Genomic DNA, 8,109 nt, shown 5'->3' on the forward strand with positions numbered 1-8,109 from the left:
CCGCCCAGCTCAAAGCCGGGCAGGGGAGGTCTTGACTCTTCCCTGACCAGAACTCCAAGAGAGCGGTCCCGGAGGAAAACTGCTTTAACCCCTGTGTTCTCAGAGGCGTATCCAATGCCTCAGTGGCCGGACCAGCTGCCAGTATTCACATCTAAACACTTACTGGTCTGACCACAGCATTCCCAGAAAACCCACTTCCTCAAACCACGACAGTAAGCTAGAATTTTAGTCAACCTGTTGAGCGTTTGTTACTTAAAAGGTTTTATGTTTTTGCAGTTCTTTGTATTTTCATTTCTCTCCAAGCAAAGTTCCATATTATACTTCAGGATTCCTACAGAAGTCTTTAAAAAGTGCATTGCAGAGGAGGTCATCCTTTATGAAAAGGTGAAGATCTTTTCAAATTAGTTGGATTTACTAATACTGGAAGCAGTGTTCTCAAATTTTTGAAGTAATTTCAGGTGGAATATTTAACAGTGTCCTTTGTAAGTGAAGTTTAAGAAGCACAAGCCTAAGTATGATCACATTCCAGAATGTGATTGTAACAGTAGTATTTGAGACTGTACAATACTGACCTATGAGAAACTAACAGCAGAGAAACTTCTTGCCTGAAGCAGAATTGTGGGGAGGAGGTGTTTTGTGTGCAGACATATCAGTGTAATACATGTAATACATGCAATATAATGCATGTAAATTCAATGGTGAGCTATAGGAATGCCTTTCAAAAAACAATTATTACCTTGTTTGCAAATATTGGGAAAATGTTAGGTACAAATATATAAGTACTGCTGTCAAAGGCTGTTCTTAATGTGAGATTTTAGATGTACTAGCATAGGGCCAAAAGTTAGCATTTAATTGTTTGGCATTCCAAATGAATGATCTTTGGTTTTCTTCTTTTTCATGTCAGCTTTAAAATAGGAGCGCATTACAAAAAGAATGAGAACACACATTCAGAGGAAGTTAAATTTACAAAAGATCAAATGTCGTTTCTGTTATTGTAAAGTCTTTGTGCTAATGTTTTGGTTGAGATTGGAAAATGCCCATGCTTATATAAAGTGTAATTCTTGCGTACTTTTACAGTATCCTTTGTCGTGCGGTTTATGGAATTAGAGCCTGAGCCAGGATATCTGGGCTAGGAAAACCTAGACTTTTATGCCAAGTTTCTAAACCACCAAACCATCCTGGTGCTGACAGCAACCATTTTTCACAATCACCTCAGTATCTATTTTTAAACACTGGAATTTTAACCAAGTTTGTTGGGAAAAGGAGCAATACTTTTTTCTTACTGCATCATCACCTTTCAATGCACAGCTGTAGTAACAAGAGAACTGGACAAAACATGAATTTCCATTAGATATTTCACTATCAATCAAGAAAAGAGTATTAGTGCTGCCAGCAGAGCTCTCCTTGGCTTACAAGAGTATTGGAACAGTCTGATTATAGACACTGTTGTAATGCCCTAAATGATCTCAGAATAGGAAACTTATTTATAAGAGCATTGAAAACAAACTTGAAAGAGGGAAGGCATATGCCAGGGGAGAAAAAGAAATCACATTCTTCACAGAATGAGAGTGGGCACAGAAGTGATTGCAGAAGAAGTTCTTAAAATCCCACATGGAATGGAAACAGGACAATTACTTTAATGAGGTTGTCTAATTTCTTTAGAACTTTGAAAGTGATGAGAAAAAATGCTGGCTCTTAAGGCAGAAGATTACAGGGGGATAGAAGAGGTGGAAAGGAGCACTAGAATGACAGGGGAAAAAAACCATAACTTTTTTTTAATGCAGTCTGGAACAAATGTAACTTTACAGCCCAGGAGAAAGTTAACCTAGTTGACAAAACAGCAGAATGTAAAGTTGAGCTATAAATGGGAAGCAACAAAAATGCAAGTTGACAGCATTCTGAAAATGGAGAGTAGATCCTCTCATCCTAAGAATCTATGCTTATTAAATATGTCATATTTATTAAGTAATTAAAATTGACTTGATGTACCCTTTTGGAGAACTTGGGAGATTGCATAAGTTACTGCCTAGTATCTGCAAAAAACTACAGGGGTCTGTTTGCCTTAAAATGCTATCTACTGATTTTGTGCTTTCCTTCCTGTTTTGATTTGCCTCCCCATTTTCAGTGTCTGTGTTCAATCTGTGGTGTTCCCATAGCTGGGAGGAGGTTGCTGTAGTTTAACACAATGCTGAGTCTGCTGTAGTTTAATACAGTGCTAAGTCTGAGTGATAGCCTGCATGTTTAGGCATTCTTGGGTAATTTGCAAAGATTATTTGGTCCGGGTTTTAGCTGGTATGTGCTGTAAAGAAAGAGGTAGTCATTGTACTTCCATTCTTTGAAGAGCTTCAGAGTCTCTTTGGCAGCAGTATGACTGCAACATCTAAAGAAGGATATATAGAAAAAACTACTCAGAGTTATTTCACAAGTCAGAGCCCAACAAACTAATCTGTAGAAGTTTGGAGACCTCCAGCTAAGTAGTTGATGCAATTGTAAACTTTCCTTTGCCTCAATTAGCCCATCTATAAAATGGGATTATTTATATTTAACATTTATTAATATAGTCAGGATTTTTTGTAATTCTGACAAGTAACGAGAGGACAAGGGCTGATCATTATAAGTTCCCCAAATAAACAGAATTTGTAGGTGAGGCAGAGAAGGTGTTTTTTTGGTGGGTTTTTTTTTTTGTTGTTTTGTTCTGGGTTGGGTTTTTGGGGTTTTTTTTTGCCTTATCTCAACCCACTAGTTGTTTTCCATCTTGTTTTCTCTCCCCTGTCCCACTGGGAAGGGGTGTGATGGAGTAGCTTGGTGGGCACCTGATGTTAGGATAATTTAGGGAACAATGGGCAGAAATTAGAAGATTTGAGATACAGAAACATGGTAGTTGTAAATGACAGGCAGGAATATATAAAGTAGTAGCATCTAAGGCAAATCTTAAAATATTGAATTTATCAGAGGTCCAAATTAACCTCCTTTCTACAATACTGAAATAAGTATAAATGCAGTAATAAGAACCTTTAATAGAATTAGACAATTGTATTTTTAAAAAAAAGCTGTGATCAACTTTAGACCTGCTATTCTAACTACAAGACTAAGCAAGAAATTACTTCAGATGGTGAACAAAAGCCTTTGAAGTTCAAATATGGGTATGGTAGTATATAGTATATTTCCTCCTTGCCCTTTCATTCTTCCCCTCATCCCAAGTGGTTTGGGACATGGAGTTTTTAGAAAATGAATGCAATGAATTTAATTTACTTAAAATGAACTAATGCTTGACATAAGACTCTAAAAATACTTGAATAGAAATAGATTAAGATGAGAATTGAAAACGGGATTAAAGCTGGTGGAAAAAGAGATTGCAGTAAATTCTAAATTATTTTCAGAATGGAAATGGAGAGAGATCAGCCTAGGGACACATCCTGTTTCACATATCAGTGACTTAGGTTGAGGTCACCATCTAAGTTATACGTAATTTGTGGATGAGATGAAGTTGGGAAGGGTTGCAAGACCTGCAGAGAACTGGGGAAAATCCTGTGATTTTAACTGAAGGATTAGAATGGAGTGAAACTGAAAACACAACATTCACTGAAACTGCAGACATAATTAATTCACTTAGGTTCTAACAAGACAGTGTTTTTTTTAACAAAAATTAGGATACTGGAAGCAGAAACAATGTTGTTCATAATGTGCATTTAGTATGCATTGGATGAGATTGTATCAGTACAAAAAGTACATTGTCACTTACTAGTTTGATTCTGATCATTACCAGTATGAGATGCAAAGAAGGGCTACTGAGATGATGTAAATCTTATTTATTGAAAAAATATTAACCATGGGTACAGAATGGCTTTCTTAAGGTATTAATGATGAAACATTTATTTTAAGACATCTTGATAAATTTGTGGATTGGATTGCAAGACTGAAATGATTCTAGAGTTAAAATTTCAATTTGTCAAGGGCTTCTGGGAAGGTTTTTCTGGCTTTTGCTAAACCCTGATTAATGCTCCATCTTCCAAAATACCTGGAGGTGTTACTTTTGAAGAAGATATTGCAGAACTTGAGACATTGTGATGACCTGATTTCTCCCAGTGTTTTCCAGTGGGAAAATGTTTTCCACATAATTTTATGTGTATTAGGCCTAATGTTTGCTACAATGCATTGTAAGCATTTTTGTGAATAATTGTGAGTGTGGGGTAGAATGAAGAGATATTAATTATTGTATTAATTCAATACCTAATGTGGGTTTGCTTGTGACTGTGAAAGAATATCCACAGTTAGCATACTTCTCAATGCAAACACCTTTTCAATTTGCAGTATGAAAAGCTTTTAAAGCTTTTCAAAGATTGTTATGTATAGCATATTGTCAAGAAATGGCGCTGCTCAAGATAGAGTCCATATTTCTTGGTGTGAATTCAGCTTTGCAGGAATGAGGCCATACTGAAATGTCTGTAAGCTGTTGTAAAAAACAGCAATATTTCTTTTGTGCTGAAATTAATCAAGTGTATCTGCACAGGCTTGGGAAAAATACTTCATTCAGTGTCAATACTAAATCTGTGTTTGTAGAACAGGCATGCAGGTACTCATAACTGCTGCACTTCATCTCAACAGCTTTTGGTAACAGAAACCACACACATCTGGCCTTCATCCTACACTTACTTGCCTGAGTAACTCCGTCCATTTGAATGGTCTTAGTGAGGCAGTAAGAGTGCTCATGTACGTAAGTGTTTGCTGTGTTCAGAAAGCTTTGCTTGCTGTTGAGTAAAATACAAGAACAATAGCAATGGCATTAATGGGTCCAAGTGTGGTATGCTGATAGCTCTCCAGAGTGGAGGTTCTAGTCTCATAATCTTTATACTGACATTTTTTTCAGACATTTTTCTGAAACTCTCTATTAAGACTTAGATTTAAAGTAATTTCTCAAAAATTTGGCATCAAGTGGCAGAAGTGCTTTGCAAGGATAGTATGCTTTATCAGTCTGTATCTTGGTAGGTTCCTTCATCATCATTCCAAAGCAAAGGTCCTGCTGACCAGGTCTCACTGGGTGGCTAGGTTCAAAATACTCAGAAAACCAGGAACTTTGACAAAAAGTACAAAAGACTGCAGAAGAGGCTTTTGTTCATGTGACCAAACACAGTAGCCACCATGTCCACTGCTGAACTGAATGGCTTTGTTTATAGTAGGACCTGTCAACCACTTGGAAACATTTGAAGACTCACTAAGTAATTTCTTCTGGGATTTGGCACAAAGCAATTGTGATGTGACTCCTTGGGCTTCCCAGGAGATTACCAGAGCACATGCATTAATGTCTACTCTGTGGGCATCCTGATTCCTGAAGAAAATTTATCATGCTGTGAGGAATCTTTAGCATCTGTATAGAGAAATGGTCATTTTGATAAGGATAGCTACTTGACACTTTTTGTCACTAGGGGACTTCCCTCCACTATAAAAAATACTAAATCTGATGTTTTTGTTGAGTGCAATTCAAAATGTTTATTTTCTGTGTGTTGTGACCTTAATGTAATATCACTTTGGATGCCGTTTATCTCCAGTGTTTGACACCTGGTAACCTCAGATATGTTTGAAAATACAAAACAGTTTTTTCTTTGTCTGCTAGGACTCTTGCCACAAGACTCCCATTCCCTTGTTAGACTTGCTAACAGAAGCACAGGCTTATCATATGTCATTACTAAAACAACCACAGCAGATATTGTTCATGAAGATGCAATGTAAATTACAAACTTAAAGTACATGCAAAATATAAAATTATAGAAAATTTAGGGGGACTACTCATGGTCATCCTTTTTTCCAGCTATGCTCTGGCAGTGCCCAGTAAAAGGACTTTATATGGAAAGCACATCTCACACAAGAATTTCCACACAGAAGTGGATGGAAGAAAGGAAAAATTAGCCCACATTCTAAAATAAAACAAATGTTGAAAGTGTAACTGCCTACATCTTTATTGCTGTGTTTGGGGAGACATGCATGCTTATTTCAATACTGTGAGCCTCTTGTTTTGTTCTGTGTGGGAATATGTACTTCATTCTTGTAAGTGTAAAAGAAATTAGAGTTTTTAATGTAATTAATATTTCTCTCTGGCAAAGTCTAGCTGAAACCTAAATGTTATGTATTTGAAGTCTCACAGTAGTAGAATACAAGAGGAGCTGGAAGTGGGAGGGAAAACTCTACCAACACAATTTGCTCATTCTTCAAATAATTTTCATAGTGGATTACCCCATTGATTCACTTGATTGTCCAGAATGAGAGATTTGCACGTACCTTTTTTATTCAGTTTTTACTAAGTTAATATGCTCAACTAATTACTGTTGTACTTAAAATTGTATTTTAAGGCAGAGGCAAAGTAAAAAATTTAGGAAGTGTTGATGCAAATTTGTTATTTGCTTCATAAACATTTTAACATAGTACATCCATTTCTATCTGGCATTTCTTTAAATGCTACACTTGCCATCAAATGCAGCTTCATAACCTGTGTTATGGCATTCACAAACAAGCCAATGATCACATGGGAATTTGTTGCAAGCATTCAGCTGTTAAAGGCAAATAAGTATTTCTTCAGAGATTCCCTTCCCTGGCACCACAGATTTTGATTAGTGTCATCAAAATAGGCAGGTAAATAAGAAAATTATTTGGTCCAATTCTACATGAAAAGAAAACTAATAAAGTTCAATGTATGAACATTGGTCCCTGTCTTAGTAATGTCTGAGTCTATAATATCTAATTTAGTGTCTAGGTGTCAAATTTTCTGCATATGGGAGGAGAAAGCTGGAGCCATAGGGATCTTTGAGTTAAATTATGAAATTAGCACTTCCACAGGAACAAAATCAGGACTTTCCATAAATATGTGCTCTTCTCTGCAGAGAAGATTATGCAATATGAGTATTTATGTGGAATAAAATTATTCTTCCTATTCTGTTTACCACAGTCTGACTGCTTTCAATTACTGTTCCATGCATGTAGCCAGGGTGTTTGTTGCCATGTGTCATGAACAAGTCATAAACAATTTGAAAGCAACCAAATCCCACCCCTACAATGTGGCAACAGGAATGGCAGGTACTTTACAGTTGTCAGTAGGGGATTTTTAATAACAGTGTGCTGTAGCAATTGTGCGAGTTGGCTGGTGAATAACTGGCTTTATTCTCTTGAGGTGGAGCACACTCATACAAATGTGTGCTGGTTTATGAGTTGCTGCGAACATGATTTCCTTGAACCCCTGTAACTGCTACAGGAATGGTGGGTTCATGGAGAAGAGAGATATTCTTTGGTGACATGTGATTACAGAGCATGTAAAAGAGAAGAGAGGAAAAGGATGGGGGGGCAGGGGGGAAGCTATAATTTGGGGATGCTTGAGGACTTCTATCTGGATTGGCTTAAGTGGAAGCAAAGATGATAAAAACATACTCTTAAATATCAGTTCCGAGTTCCAAGACAATTTGTTGTGAAGACTTTGGATATAAAACTTTGCTTTCAAATCTTTTAAGACAGGTTCAAAGTCTAGAAAGACCAAATGTCAGTGATTGTCATGATTTTGTCTATTTCTTTTACAATATCAGGGTCTGGTATCTGTGGAGCACATGGTATAAAAATAACTGTATATATTAAAAATGTTTTTCTCTGTCATGTTTGTACCTGTACCCATATTTGTCATTTCTGAGGTTTGCTTGGGAGTGGAAGTTGTAATTGATAGGAGCTGACATAACCCTATTTGGGCACTTGTGGAGAGTGCAGTGTTCTGCTTGTGCCATGATATTGGCATGCTCCAGAACTGCCATTTTTAGTCTCATCAGATACAGGTTTCCACAACTTCTCGCTTTTTGTTTCAGGTTGGCATTCTTACTCAAAGCAGCCTAGCTCTTGCTGGAGTGATTAAAAGTCAGCAGACTAACAAAAGTGATTTTTCTTTAATTCTCTCTACTGTATTTTTCTCCAGCATCTTATACAAAACAGGCAATTCATGAACTGCAAGAAGAAAATTGTGTCATTGCATGTGATTTTTTTTTTAATATAGCCTTATTCCACATTGGCCTATTTTTTCAGTTGTTCCTTCCACTATAATTTTGAGAATACTATTTCTTAACAGGACATGTCATTGTTTAT

The sequence above is a fragment of the Geospiza fortis genome, unplaced genomic scaffold (assembly GCF_000277835.1).
Source record: "Geospiza fortis unplaced genomic scaffold, GeoFor_1.0 scaffold162, whole genome shotgun sequence".
NCBI classification, from domain to species: Eukaryota; Metazoa; Chordata; class Aves; order Passeriformes; family Thraupidae; genus Geospiza; species Geospiza fortis.